The sequence below is a fragment of the Anarhichas minor genome, unplaced genomic scaffold (assembly GCF_050575085.1).
Source record: "Anarhichas minor isolate MPS153535 unplaced genomic scaffold, ASM5057508v1 ptg000018l, whole genome shotgun sequence".
NCBI lineage: Eukaryota > Metazoa > Chordata > Actinopteri > Perciformes > Anarhichadidae > Anarhichas > Anarhichas minor.
In genome coordinates, this window is record NW_027466464.1 from 11,921,314 (window position 1) to 11,935,928 (window position 14,615).

General features: G+C 44.8%; 1 protein-coding gene across 1 annotated transcript in view; it reads left to right on the forward strand.

Moving 5' to 3' along the window:
- Positions 1-14,615, forward strand: part of LOC142952943 (nck-associated protein 5-like) — a 111,300-nt gene that overhangs the window by 35,849 nt on the left and 60,836 nt on the right.

A 14,615-nucleotide genomic window follows, 5' to 3' on the forward strand; every position in this document is an offset into this window, starting at 1 on the left:
GCTGGGGGTTGGACACAGGGGTAAAAGGGTCTCAGGGTGGGTGGCTAGGGGGGATGGATGACCACTGACCATCCCCTTTACTAGGCCAGGGCAGCCCTTTAATAAAGGAAGTGATGTGTAAAGGAATGACCCTCCCGTCTATGTCATCGCCACCCCTCTTTATAACACAGGGGAGTCATCTTTGGTGACACCCGGAGTGACCTAATGGCCACTTAGAAAGACCAAAGTGTCTGTGGAGGGACTGACCTGCGTTTGGGCCAGAGGACCAAGCGGTTTCAAAGCCATGAACTTGTAGTGGCTCCCGTTGATTGGAGTGGCTGTCTTAACCACGATCAGCCCTGTAGTTCATGTTTGACATTTGGTTGAATGCTTATCGTTTCCTGTTTTCCACAAGTTTGACTTGAATTTTAGATGGAGGTTTATGTGCCTCTTCCTCGTAGACCCGATGAAGCTGGATTTACTGTCACCCAGGGAGAAGCTGTCTGCTGTAAACTTAGTTGAAAGTTGAAAGTAGGATTTGCCATTTGAAGTGCATCTTTTTAAACAAAGGATCAGAGTCCATCACGTAAGTGCTAAATATGGTGACAATGCCAGCTACCACTGAGCACCAGTGCTTCCTCCTGTTGAGATGCAAGCATCTAACCGCTGTAAAGAAACTAGCACATACTCAGCCAGTGCTTTAAAATCCCTTACGTCTTTGAAAGGCACAGTTTTCAGAAACACCATACCACCAGGCAGGATTTGTACACATTTCTTTTCCAGTGTCGGTCAATTCAGTGTCGACAGTGATAAATTACTTCACAAAGGCTTTTGTTCATCTAAAACATAGATGGAGACTAAAAAAACCCGCCTCCTTCCCCTTATTAAGCAGCATCTCACGACGCTATAGATGTCTCCCTCCACCCCTCAGAATATGGGGCCCATCAATCCGTCAACAGGAGAAAGAGAAGCCCTTACATTCCTCTGGTTCTCTGCATCCTTACTTCGTGACCCAGTGACCCACTGCATTCATGTCTCTCATTGTGACATATTATGGGGTAGTTTCATGCTGGTGAAGTACACAGATTTGACAATCATGACTTCTTTTTAAACCAGACTACATTTTGGAGTTACTAATGATATCTCAAATATCCCTGCTGTTGTGTCAAATGAACATGCATCTTTGTTTTTTCTCATTAAAAGGGAGATTCTGAGCCTTAAAAGATGAAGTATCTAACATTGGAGCGTATTTCAAATCAACAGGTTGCCGGTGTTGAAAAACGAAAGTTCTTTTAAAACATGAATACATGAACTAAAGATAGTTTTCTGTTTGTGATTGTCTGTCGGAAGCATCTGCTGCATCCTCAACATCCTAAAGCTCCGCGCACACACAGATTGTCACACAGTCCCTCGCGTTCAGTCGCAGCCTCGCTGCTCGATGAAGCACAAAACCCCAGTGGGATGCTGGCCGGGCTTTCCTGCTCCCTCTATTCAATGTGACCACGTCCTTGACAGACGGAAACAAAGGCTCAGCGGCACAGTGTCAACATCAGATGGAGCAAATCCTAATTTGGCAACGTTCGATGCAGCGTACAGTAGGACGCTGACCCGGGGTTTCCAGTTATTCAGCATTTGTTTGCAATCATTAAGTATGATCAAATGTCTTTTTAAAGGTTTACAGTATCGTTGGTGGTGGCTCTGAAATGCTGGCGACACACAGTTGTAAATTGATGGAAAATAGTTTATTACAGACTTCTGCTGAATGACAGACATGTGTACGAGGGACATATGGATGTTCTGCAGCGTTAAAAAGCATGACGGGCGGGGAGTTAGTTTGCATGACCTCTTTCTGACAAGCTGCTGTGTCAAGGCACCGTGACTGCGTAATCTTCCCTGTGGATTAAAACAATGTAGATTAGATTTTTTTTTTTTTTTTCCCGCTCTATCTCTGCGTCCACATATTATCCCACTCTTGATTTGTAACTCTGCTGAGCTGGTGTTTCCCTGAATCTTCTCCTGACCTTGTTTTCAGTGGGTTGAGTGTGGCCAGTATCGGGTCACATGGCCCGAAGCTGGCCTCACCTGCCATTTTCTGCCTGCCGGAGCAGATGGCGTTTGTCTGTGACCCCTTCCACACCTTGGAGGATGAGGAGGGTGGCCGGCAGGCAGGGGGCCCCGCATGGAGCGAGTGGGAGGTGGGGAGGGGGAGGCAGGGAACTCAGCTGGAGAACCAAGGGGCTTGGGACAGGTTGCGTGAAGCAGGCGGCTGCAGCTGCAGCCCCAAGCCGAAAGGACATTAGGACGACATCTGCTGATCAATAAGCTATTTGTCATGTTCATAGAGCAATGGTGCTTCGAAGACGGCAGAGAGTGGAGGTCAGATCAGATGAGCGCTTATCTGAGGGATTATAGCTAATAGGACTTTATTTGTGTAAGTGAATTTGCGAGTGGGTTGAATTGAAACTTGATCATTTTTTTCCTGTAACTGTTTAACATTAAATTTTGGATTGTGAATTTGAAAGCAACTATCAAAACCTGACTGTATGTTGTTGTTTTTTTAAAGTTTATTTTGAATGTCTGTCCTTCATCAGTATAACTCCCTTTGAGTCATTTGGATAATCTTATTCCAACATTTCCTAATTGTTTAAGCTTTTAATATCACAGAGCAACTAATACAAATGGCAACAATTGTTTCAACTGAGGTTTAAGACTTCAAAAAAGTCTCTAAAAGCACTTTGAGTGACTTTGAGTGTTCCCCTAAATTTGTCAGTTGGGGGACTGATGGAAAAAAATGTCCTTGCACTCCTAAGAGGATGGCAGGAAAAATGTGTGTGCGTACTCATGGGAGAAAAAGACCACAGGCGCACGGAGCTGGGAAACAGCTTCACAAATCTGGACCTTGCTGATGTTACTACAAGGCATATCTGGCCTCAAAGACGGCTGTGTGCTGCCGGCAGTCTGAGCAAGATGAAAGGCTGTAATCCCCAGCTGAAGTATGTGGCGAGGTCTGCCCCGTCGATGAGGCGGATAGCCTCCCGCAAACCCTCCAACGCCCCAAGGGTCTGCCGTCTCGCTTGGGCGAGAGCCATGCATTTTACAACTTTAATTGGATAAGTTGACCGGTCTAATGCAATAATTTGATCATGCTAAGCTCCAAAGAGATCTAATACACTCTCAAAGTATATTTGTGTGCCCTCTGAAGTGAATGACTTAGCCTAATCCATCCATTAGAGGTCACTTTACGGCCCGGGAGTCCAGACTCTGAAACATCTCAAAGGAGCCTTCAGTGGGTAAATAAATCAATCCGTGAAACCTTCAGGCACTGGTGGAATTTGGAAACAGAGAAAATCAGTGGGTGGTTTTCCTCAAGATTGTCTTTGTTTTTCTAAAATAAGCAATGCAGTAACATCTACCATCTAGCTTGCTTGTTAGCATGGAGTAGCATCTTGTTGATTTTCACCGTCAGTGAGGAGTTAACATGATGATGAACTCCCTGAAGCAATTAGTCGAGGAGGTGACACTGCTGCTGCCATCTGACACAAGTCAACGCTTGCCACTTTATCTCGACGAAGATTCACTAAGTCTGTCTGGCTTTGGATGCACTCGTCTCCCGAGTCCCGTAAACGCCAAGCGCTCCAGCCCTGATTCATGCGCAAAAGTCCAGGCTCGGCCAAAATACATGCATCAATTTTATGGAGCTTATGAGAGGAAAAGGTTAATCGAATGGGTTAATGACGCCTTTTACTGATGCTCCTCAAGGTCATTTCAGAGCTGCATTCCCATGCACACTAAGAGTCTTCCAGTGATATGCTATTCCTGCCCCCCCCCCCCCCCCCCCCCCCCCCAGCTAAGCAGCTGTCTACTACTCTTATTTTGGAAAAAAAATCCTACTTAGCATAATGGATCTAGCCGTTCCCTGCAGATATAGTGTTGTAATCATCACATTTTGTTAGTGGTTTCGCAACATGCATATGCACTGTTTTATAGGACTTGTGACACGTATTCTTGGCATTTGGATTGAATGGGGTATTATCTGCATTCCTAGAAGCAATTAGCTGTGTTTAAGAGCTGAGGCTGTTTCAGTCTTTCATAATAGCTAATTACCACTGTTGTTAACTGAGTTCTTAGGCACTAATTTGAATGTCTTGTTCTGTAGGAAAAGCAGTTTTATTCTGCATTGTTTTAGAATATAACATTTTTAATCTGATTTCCAGTCACTCTGGCATCGTCAGCTGAACGAGGGTTCGCACAACATTCAGGTCTATTAGCCTCTGTTGAGTTTCTCTCTCCTTTGTGCAATGAAAAGATTGTTTTATCTGCATCGTTGTTGTGAGAATGTGCTATGGCTCCTTTTGTGCTCATGAAAGCGTGAAGTTATTTTGACTAATGTGTGCTGCAGAGAGATTTGGAAAACATCCTCACGTAGAGATAAGACGAGCGATAGATCCTGTGTGGTTTGGATTGTTGATAGATCCTGTGTGGTTTTGGCTGGTGGAAGTCACAGTGGTTGCATCCACAGTATTTACCTCCAGCAGCTACCTCCATGGTTGTCGGTCATTGGTTGAGTTGTTGTCTTCATTGTTAAACAACCACCATTGCCGATTCAAATCTATCCGACCCAAATGTCAGCATATATCTATGTTTTTCATTGTGTACTACTAACTCTGCTTGGTTGCTTTATGGCACTAAATAGTGATTATGTGAGCAGTGAAATAAGTAAATGCTAATGGAAAAAAACGATAAAGCAAAGACCTCCTTGTGACGGGAAACAACAGGCTTTTGTGATTGTAAAAATGTGGTGTTAATTTGACTAGAACTAACAGTAGCCCTAGTGTGAGGTACAGGATACCACTGACATTAGTCATGCTATAATAGCCCCATTTGTTTACCATAATCACACAAGGAAAGTATTTTCCTAAAGATTTTCTGAAGATTAATTAAAGATGAACTCCAGGAACGTTAATCCTGCTCGTTCCAGTCTTGATGACTTTTTCCTCACAAGTAGGAAAATGATGTATCGCTGGACCACCATCCCCGTTCCACCCCCACCCCCCTGCCTAATGAAACATGACAGAGGTGCATTATCGCATTCATTGTATTACACTCTTCATGTTGCCACACAGAAGTTAAATGACACACACACTCTCCGTCTCTGGAGGGACTCTTGCAGCGTGACCCATCATGTGATTTGCATCTGTCTGGGAGTTTTGAGATGTGTAGATCTTGAGTGGGCCTGTGTTGGGTAAACATACACACTGCCTGTCTACAGCTTGGCATTTCCTCTGCTCGTCTTGATACAGAAAGCACCCCCCCCCCCCCCCCCTTCCCAAAAAGAGTCTAGCCATGTTGACAGCTAAGTATCTCCTGGATGGATTGTAAGCAGCCATACTACCTCTGATGTGTTTCCAAATGATTTTGCACCCCTTACTTTGCCTCGGTTGTATCAGACATTTAATGGCTATTCTCAGAAGCTTGTCTAAGCTTAAACACAGCGTACGAGCTGATCGTCTTCAGCATGCTGGAGAGACTGGAAGGGAACGTAGTTTTTCCTCTTCTCCTCCTGTGTGATTAATGTCTGTCTGGGAACACACACCTAGACCGGTCGAGTAATAACCCCCCCACCCCCCCCCCCCCCCCCCCGCTGGTCACCCCTGGTCGCTCATCTGAGATCAAGCTGCAGAGGATAAATGTCTTTGAGGAGAGTGTGGCGGATGGCTGGAGCCCTGGACAGGATGTTTGTACATTCAACCACACAGAGTAACAAAGTACTACTTGTTTACTTTTGAGGGAATGTATGAAATATTATAATTTTCGCCCCACTACATTTATCTGACACAAAATATATGATAAGCTCTTAAAATATAATTAATTGCAACAGATTAAACTACCCTGGAGCTTAAAGCGAATTAATTTAGCTCCATTTGGAGCAGCTACACTATCAACGTGATGCCTACATGTCAGTGTATCAATAATTTAACACTCTGAAAGGGGCCAGAATAAGTGGTTTTAGGCTTTAGACCAAAGATATCACTGTGATGAAATACGAACCATCAAGTCCAGTTTGAATAATAAATAGAAAAACAGCACTATGAAAAACATTCTGGAGTCATTTTCTCACTGATTTTGTTGATGTTTGCCAGGTTGGTCTTTAAAAGACTTGAAAAGAATAAAATGCATAAATGTGATAAAGCCTTCCACAAATAAGCTCCCAAAATACAATTTACATAAAGTAACAGGATACATAGTTGTAATTTGACATTTCTGAATTGCTACTTTCACTTCAGTAAATAATCTAAATACTTCTTCCACCACTGCACACATACTACCACAACCACTAGCGTCCCTTTAACCGAGGCTACTCTTCACCACAGTTCAAAGGTGCTCACACTCACACGTTTCCAGTGTGCGCTCGCGTGTGCACGAACACACGCTCACAACCACAACTACGAGCATCCCTTTCCCTCAGACCACCCTGCATCCCATTACGAATCCATATCGACCCGTCGTCGCTCCAGCCACTGTCCCACTACCGTCCTGCCCCCCCCCCCCCCCCCCCCCCCCCCCCTTCCTCCCTGAGGAATGCTAACCTAGCCCGTGTGTGTGTGTGTGTGTGTGCACGTGTGTGTGTGTGTGTGACAGTGGTGGAGCCAGGCTGGCTGTGTGGGCGGCCGAGTGTTTCCAAACAGTGGAATCTGTCACTGACACCCCTGGCAGAGCAATAAGCAGCGCCTTAATGAGCTCAGCAGATCACTCAGCACACAGGGCCGACACACACACACACATGCACACACTCATAGGCGCATGAATATTACAAATACAGACTCGTATACAATGTTATAAATGGACATAATTATGGTTGTGAGAACCTATATGTGCACATACTGTATGAACACACACTCATGCACATTTATTGTTGCATACATGCACAAACCCACACATTACATATGCTTGTAAACCCATGCACAAACACACACACTGTGTGCACACAAGTTCCTACAGACACACACTTGTAGCACTATACAAACACACACACCAAGACTAATCACGAAGTTAAAAAGGGAGAAAACGAAGCCGAGCAAACAAACTCTGGTTGTTTCCTGATTAGAGGAGAGATGAAGGTTTGACTGTCTAAACACAAACACCATGGCTACCCAACTCTGCTGTCTGTTTGTCGCCCTGCAGGCGAGAGCCATCGCTCAACGATCGCCGCTCGCTCTTGATCAAATTAGAATGGAACACTGCCCTCAATATTTCTTGATTACGTCGCATATGTATGCGTTAATGCTGACTCAGCCGTCCATTTGTCTTTTTTACCCAACCGGCACAATAGTGTCTAATTGGTGACCACCTGCTCTCAGAATCGAATCACCCGCCGCTCTATATTCAGATTTCCCTGCGAGACAGCTGCGCTTATGATAAACACAATTACGCCTCTGCGTGACATTTCGGTCACAAACGCAGTAATCCGGCTTCATGAATCTTTCCTGAGTTTTACGATGACAAATGGGAATGTGGCAGCCAGCTTTATGAGGCATCTGATGACGGGAACTTGACAGGACGTGTCAATTTTTTATGATCTCCGTTTGGTGAAGCCAGATTTCCCAGCGTGAAATAATCTACCTCCAAACCCCAGGAGTGAGAACTCATCCCTGCATGTTTATGCTCCACCTTCCCTCAACTTGAAGCCCCCCTCTCCTCCCTTCTCCAGGAAACAAATTTCTCACATGGTTAGTGTCATTGTTCATTTAGGACATTAGTGACATTGAATGTGGGGCGAAGTGGCAGCGATGGCCCCGGCTTTAAGTCAGCACTGTCCTTTCTTTCCCCTCTTTAACTGAGCGCTGCTGTCACCAGGACCCTTTTAATTCCCCCTTTCACCCCTCCGGTGCCCGCCCCCTCTCGCACTGGTCCTATTGGGGAGCAGACAATAGAGAGTGCCCCCCCTCCTATTCTGCCTCTTCATCCCCCCTTCTCATCTCCCTCAGTCCTTGCAGGCGTCCTGCCTGGTTGAGGCTGTAGGTTCCAGGCTGCAGTTTGTCACAGCCATTCAGCTGAGACTGATTGTGATTGCAGCAGATGGGCTGGAGCCTGCTCCGTCACTCGGTCCAGGCAGACCCAAGCACTTCTCCCTCAGCTTTACCTTTTTTTTCTCTCTGGCTTTCACATTCTGTCCTTCACTCTCTTGATCTTCATCTCTTCCTCGGTCGTCCTTTGTCAGTGTCTTTCTTTCTCTGCGTTGTTTTCCAAAAGCTCTGTGCCCCTTGTCTACATTAAAAAGTGAAGCCAGTTTTTTCTGATTCATCCACTGGAGAAAGTTGGCTTTGTAAGAATGAAGGGCCGAAAGTGAGCCAGATCAGATCAGGGCCTCAGTATTCCTCCAACAAAGTGCTTGTCATCTTAAACCCACATGTTTCTGACATCAACAATGTCATTTCTATTATCTTTATGATACGCCATCAAGTAGTCACTTTATGCAGTGATTGTCCAGGTGGTGCAGGAGCTTTCCTTCATAATGACTTCATACATCACACATCTTGTCTCTCTCTATGATGGCAGGCTTTTTGCCTTCAAGCTGGACAACTCATCACACCTACATATTGTGGAAAAACTCTTGTTCTTTCTTTTTGCACTTCTGATCTCCTCTTCTGTCCTTTTTGTCACCTTTCCTGCCTCTGTTCTAAAAGAGCCCAGTTAGTACAACATCACAAGCCGGCTTCCCTCTAGCCTCTTCACGTCCCCTTGTTGGAGTTAAACCCCCTCAACACTGTTGTCACCCCCCCAAAAACTCCTCCTCCGTACAAACCCCCACCAAAACCTCGCTTCTCCTCCCCTGAGGAAAGAGCCACCTTCAGAGAGGCAGCGGAGCAGCCGTCTCCCTGAACACATGTTAAACGTCCTGCAAGCCCGCGGAGGAGGAACACAGCCAGAGAGAGCCGGAGAGAGACTCGGCGACAGAGTGAGAGAGAAAGAGAGCGAAGCAGAGACGGACTGAGGAGAGAAATATTCTGAAGAGAGATAAAGCCAGAGGCGGGGTGGGCGGGGGGGAGGCACACAGCGCTCTGTGAGTGAAGAGGAGCCTCTGAGCGTGTGTGTGTTAGTGAGAGAAAGCATAGCGCAGAGGGAGGGTGTATGCAGGGAGAGGAGAGGAGAGGGAAGCAGCGTCGGGAGAGTCAATGCATGTCGCCAGATTGAGAGAGACAGGGAGGGTAGAGGACAGACGCAGCGAGGACTAGGAGGAGGAAAGGGAAGCAAGGTTTTTGAGTGCTTGAGGGAACATAGAAAAGAGGAAAGAGAGAAGGGGAGGAGAGGCAGTTTCAGTCAAGTCGAGAGGCAGGCAGGGAGCAGTGTAGCGGCTGGCAGTGCTGCATTGTGGACGTAAACTTTATCATCTGCGGGATCAGTGGGTAGCAGCTGCGGAGCAGGAGGAGAGCGTGCTGGTGGATTACCATGTGTGTCCTCTGAATGCACCAGGATGCTGCATCTCCTCCAGGGTAAGAAGCGGACAGTCGTCGGCACACATGACATGACAGACCTGCATTATTTCTTCTGCAACTGCAAGATTTGACTGTCTTGATGAGTGATTGTTCTTGTTCGGGGATCCTGGGTGTCCTTTCATGTGTGCCATACTTTGTCTTTTGTCAGAAGAATAAATGCACACTCAGCTTTTCCTTGCACCTTTGAGATTTTTTTTTTGCTCACGGCTGCACCTCCTTCAGTCGTCTTTACTTTGACCTGAGCAGCAATTTTCTTAATAATCCCCAGAGGAGACATATTTCATATAGCAGCATTGTACACATGTGCAGGGGATTATCTCTGATTTGCTCTAAATCCTGTTGCTAGTGGCAACAGTATATGGATGGGGCTGCGTAAAGCTCTTTGATTCTGATTGATAACGGAAGGAAACGGATACCCGTCGTTTAAGCAGAGGTAAAACAATCGGGCATTGCAGGGGATTTGAATGTGCAGGAATGCATGTTTTTTTCTTCCCACTGCTCCTTTTCTTTCCTCACACTCTCTCTCAGGCAGATTAAGATTTTCTACCCGGCCCACTAATCCCACACTAGAATGACTGGTGTTGAACTGGGTGTGGATACAGCTAAGTGGTGGGGAATATGGATTATGGGGCCGCTCTGTTATGATCAGCTTCTCTGCAGCTCCTTATTAATGTGGCGTGAAGTGCTGCAGTAAGAGTGTCCATATGTCAATGTCACAGCGGGTCAGGGGTCTTTCCTCATAGTCAGCCATATTTACAGTACACAAAAAGAGGCTAGGATGCTGGCAACCAACGCAGCAAGGATGCCAAATGTAGGATGCAGGACACTGGCTGGATATTTTTAGCTGGGTTTGTTATCTCTAAAAACAGAACTGCAAGGGAACATGAAAATGAGAGCATGGGAGAGTATGGGAGGAATCATCACTCTCTTGGTGTTGTCAAAGTGCCAGAGAGAAATACCAAGCCATGTCTCTTTTTTTTGAGTTTCTTTTGCCCTTGGAACTGGTGCTTCCCAACACAAGAGCAGAAAATAGCATCCTCCATGTAATGGATGCTTTATAATGGGAGATGCCAATGGATGTTGGATACAGTAGACAAATAAGTAGGGCAAGAATCTGGTTATACGATACAACATCATACGCATAAAGTCTGATTTAAAAAAAAAAAAATAAAAAAAAAAAATAAAAAAAAAATAAAAATAATAATAAATAAATAAATAAATAAATAACAAAAGTTACTTTTCATGATATCAGAACAGTGGGATGTTCATTTGCATTCATCACAGTCTCATAACATCCAACATCATAGCACTAGAGGGCAAATACACTGAGAAGTGTTTCCTAGTACTTTACACACGTGACACTGCCTGATAGCGAATGTTTATATTAGGCGGATCTTTTAACAAGAAGTGTTTTACAGTGGGAAACTGGAAGTCAAACTCACAATCTTGCCATTGTGACCAAGTACACACCAAGTATCAACAACAAGCATGTGACTCATAAACTCCTTATGCAGTGCTTTGGTCAGTGAAATCTCTGACATGAGGGAAAATGTAATGCATCCCATCATCCACTATGCAAGTTTAAAACTGTAATCTACTGACCAGTCCTCAGTAGTGCTGACTCAGTTATTTTTTATATTTTTGTGTTTTGGGATTGTACGTTCAGTAGCAATCATCATTACTGTACTTCCCAAAGGCTACAGTTTAGCCATTTGGTCCAGTTTCTGTTTCGACAGTGTCCATTTAAAGCCTTTATTGGGAGCAGAGGAGCAGCCGGTGATATCATCCCGCCACCAGGGCAGATGTGTCGCTGCTCTGAGCAGTTTGAGCCCGCTGGCCTCTGAAACCTACCTGGGGATTACTGCGTAAGAGGATTGCCAAGTGAAGGGATTTGATTTTATAGAATTAAAACTGTAATTCTCTCCATCCCGACAACGCTGCAGTGCAACCATTTCTTCACATTATTATTTTCCCCCCTGCTGCCATGTTCTCATTCAACCATTGCTACATCACGCGTCCTACATTCAAGCAGGTATGTCACGAGTCAAGCACATTCGCTGTACATTTGAGGCCTACATGTTATTGTAAGCTGTGTGATACGCAAGCAAGTTCATCAATTTCCACAAGAAGTGTGCACTGGGATATTGTGGATGCCAGTTAGCATTACTAAAGTGATAATCATTAGCCTAAACACCAGCCCAGTCAACTTAATTAAGGTCATACTGAGACGTGTGCTTTTGTATTTCCTTCCACCCCCTTAAAACTCTTGTCCGTCACTTTGCCTCTCACTCCTCTACATCCGATCTCTCCAACTTTTCCTCCTCTCCTTTGGTCTCCTCCCTGTATGTGGCGCTCTGTATTCGGTGACCCTCAGCTAGCATATTGGGTCCAGGTCAACCTGAATTACTGCGGAATGTTCCCCTGTTCAATGGCCGGCCCAGTGGGCCTCAGCATGGGAGCACTTCCCCTTCATTGACAGCCAGGGGACTTTAATTTTGAAGGGAGGGGGGGGAGCTCCGTCCAGACAACTTTCCCATGTAATTCCCACTGTCTCTGCAGTGCTCATTGGTACCGTGGAGCCGTCAGCCAAGGCAGCCGGTTTAATGATGTGTACATGTGAGGCACATCTCGGGATCTCGCCAGGCCGAGCCTTGTTGAGACGCTCTGCCTCTGTGACTGCAGGCCATCCAGCTCAATTAAGGGTGCTTTGAATGCATTCCTCCCCTTAGCCTGCTCTACATTTATCTTCCCCCACGAACAGCACGTGGGAACTTTAAAAAGAGTCCTGCAGAGCTCTGCGAGGCTAGTATGGACCTGTTTTTGCAAATACAGCAAACTAAAAAGCTCAATAAAGGATTTTCACATTTTTCCAGGTTGCACAGTTTTGATTCAAAGAGCCAGAACACATTGCATATAAGCTGAAAGTTCACGCTTTGCGTTTCACTGAATGTTAACAAGGAGGAAATCCAGAGAAATGGGACTATCGGATGTCTTTTCTGTCTCTTGTTGGCTAAACTTGGAGTAATGTTACTCAGGAAAAACATAAAGTTCAATGGTCCGACACAATTTATAACCAATAAAAGGCTTTTATTTGCTAGCTATCAATGGCTTATTGCATGCACTGACTGTTTTGCCGGGAGACAAAGCTTTATCCAGACACCCTTGCTGACTCTTAAGTGATGTCATTAGAGACGGAGCATTTTTGTGGTTTCTAAATGGATGAACTCGCTCCATGTGAGTTCACCAAGGTGCGAAGACTGGCTGTTTTTGCAGTTACTGCTTTGAAACTGCCTGTTTTCCGGTCAGAACTGAATTAAATAAAAAAAATTTGGATGACGGCAGACATTTCATTTTGTTTTCCCTGTATAAAAGCTTTTGTTTATATCTTGCATATTCATATCTTAAAAAAACAACAAGTGTTTCATTTCTCGGAAAATAAGAAATTGGATTAGTTTTCTAGGTCGCAGTGCTGCATGCCAACAGTTTACAAGATAATATGGTGTTGTCCTTGTTTGTTATACACAGCCTTCCTGCTGACATACTTTCATAGACGCATGCATCTCACAAGTTTGTAGATCAAAGCAGTCAAAATTACTTTGTGAGCATTCCCTCCCGTTTCATATTTCTTCTCTTGTCACGGCGATGCTTTCAACGGAGCAAGCCGTTTACGAGGTTGGAACGGGGGTCAGTGTCGTACTTGAGGTTGCGCCGGGCGGGGAATGTCAACAAACTTCAGATCCCCACTATTTTGGCTGTAAATCAACAGATAATAGTGGGAGAAAAATGCAGGCCCTCATCCAGTGGCTGGAGGTGTTGGCGCAGCTGGAGAGGAAATGAATGGAGGCTGCTGGAGAAGCTCACCTGCAGTAAAACTCTTGTCCAAACACCTCTCTTGTTGTATTTAAGTTCTTTCAGCCACTTCGTCAAACTCGTATTTGGTTAGAGTGAATAACAATGAGAGCAGTAGCCTTAAATTACTTTATTACCAGCATACCAGACTGCCAGAACGGGAATGCTATGGCAATATTCCTGTAACTGAAAGTACATAGAGGGGAACATACAGTGGGTACGGAAAGTATTCAGACCCCTTTAAATTTTTCACTTTGTTTCATTGCAGCCATTTGCTAAAATCAAAAAAGCTCATTTTATTTCTCATTAATCTCATTAATCTCTGAGCACCCCATCTTGACAGAAAAAAACAAGTCCGAATCAAGTCCAATCAGTTTAATTAAACACAGCTGGACTCCAATGAAGGAGTAGAACCATCTCAAGGAGGATCAGAAGAAATGGACAGCATGTGAGTTAAATATGAGTGTCACAGCAAAGGGTCTGAATACTTATGACCATGTGATATTTCAGTTTTTCTTTTTTAATAAATTTGCAAAAATTTCTACGTTTCTGTTTTTTTTCTGTCAAGCTGGGGTGCTGAGTGTACATTAATGAGAAATAAAATGAACTTTTTTGATTTTAGCAAATGGCTGCAATGAAACAGAGTGAAAAGTGTAAAGGGGTCTGAATACTTTCCGTACCCACTGTATCTTCCCTTTATCTCTCAATTTTCACCCATTAGGAAGTATAAATGTGTGGTAGTTCAGCAGTCTGTTGAGGGAATGAAAGGCAAATACAAAATCTAGTGATGCAACAAACACATTTGAACACATGACTTCTGTAAAGAAACTGTCTGCAGCGCAAAATAAGCGTATGGCTTCTGCAACAGCTGCCCAGCAACTTGCACTCGGGGTTGTGTAGCAGTAGAGATGGCAGACCCGTAGGTTCGAGTGCTCCTATTTACCGTACCTTTGTTTCTATTGTGTGTAAAACGGCCATTTGTTTGCCTGTGTAAAGGGCTACTGTTTGCCCGCCTCTCTAAAAACGATGTGTTGACAGCCGGTGTGAAACACCCCATCGCCTTTGCACAGTCTCCATGAGTCAGCAGAACCTTCCAGTATTATGGTACAGTAGTAAATATGAGTCCCTGTTCCCTAATTACTTCAGACCAGGCCAGCCAGGGCGTAAAATACAGAACAATGGATGAAACGTGTGACTTGCTAAAAGTGTATGTGTGCCTTTTTACCACTGAGCATGTCAAGGCGTCTGAATTAGCGTTTGATTTGATTAAACTACCTCATATTGAGCTTCACA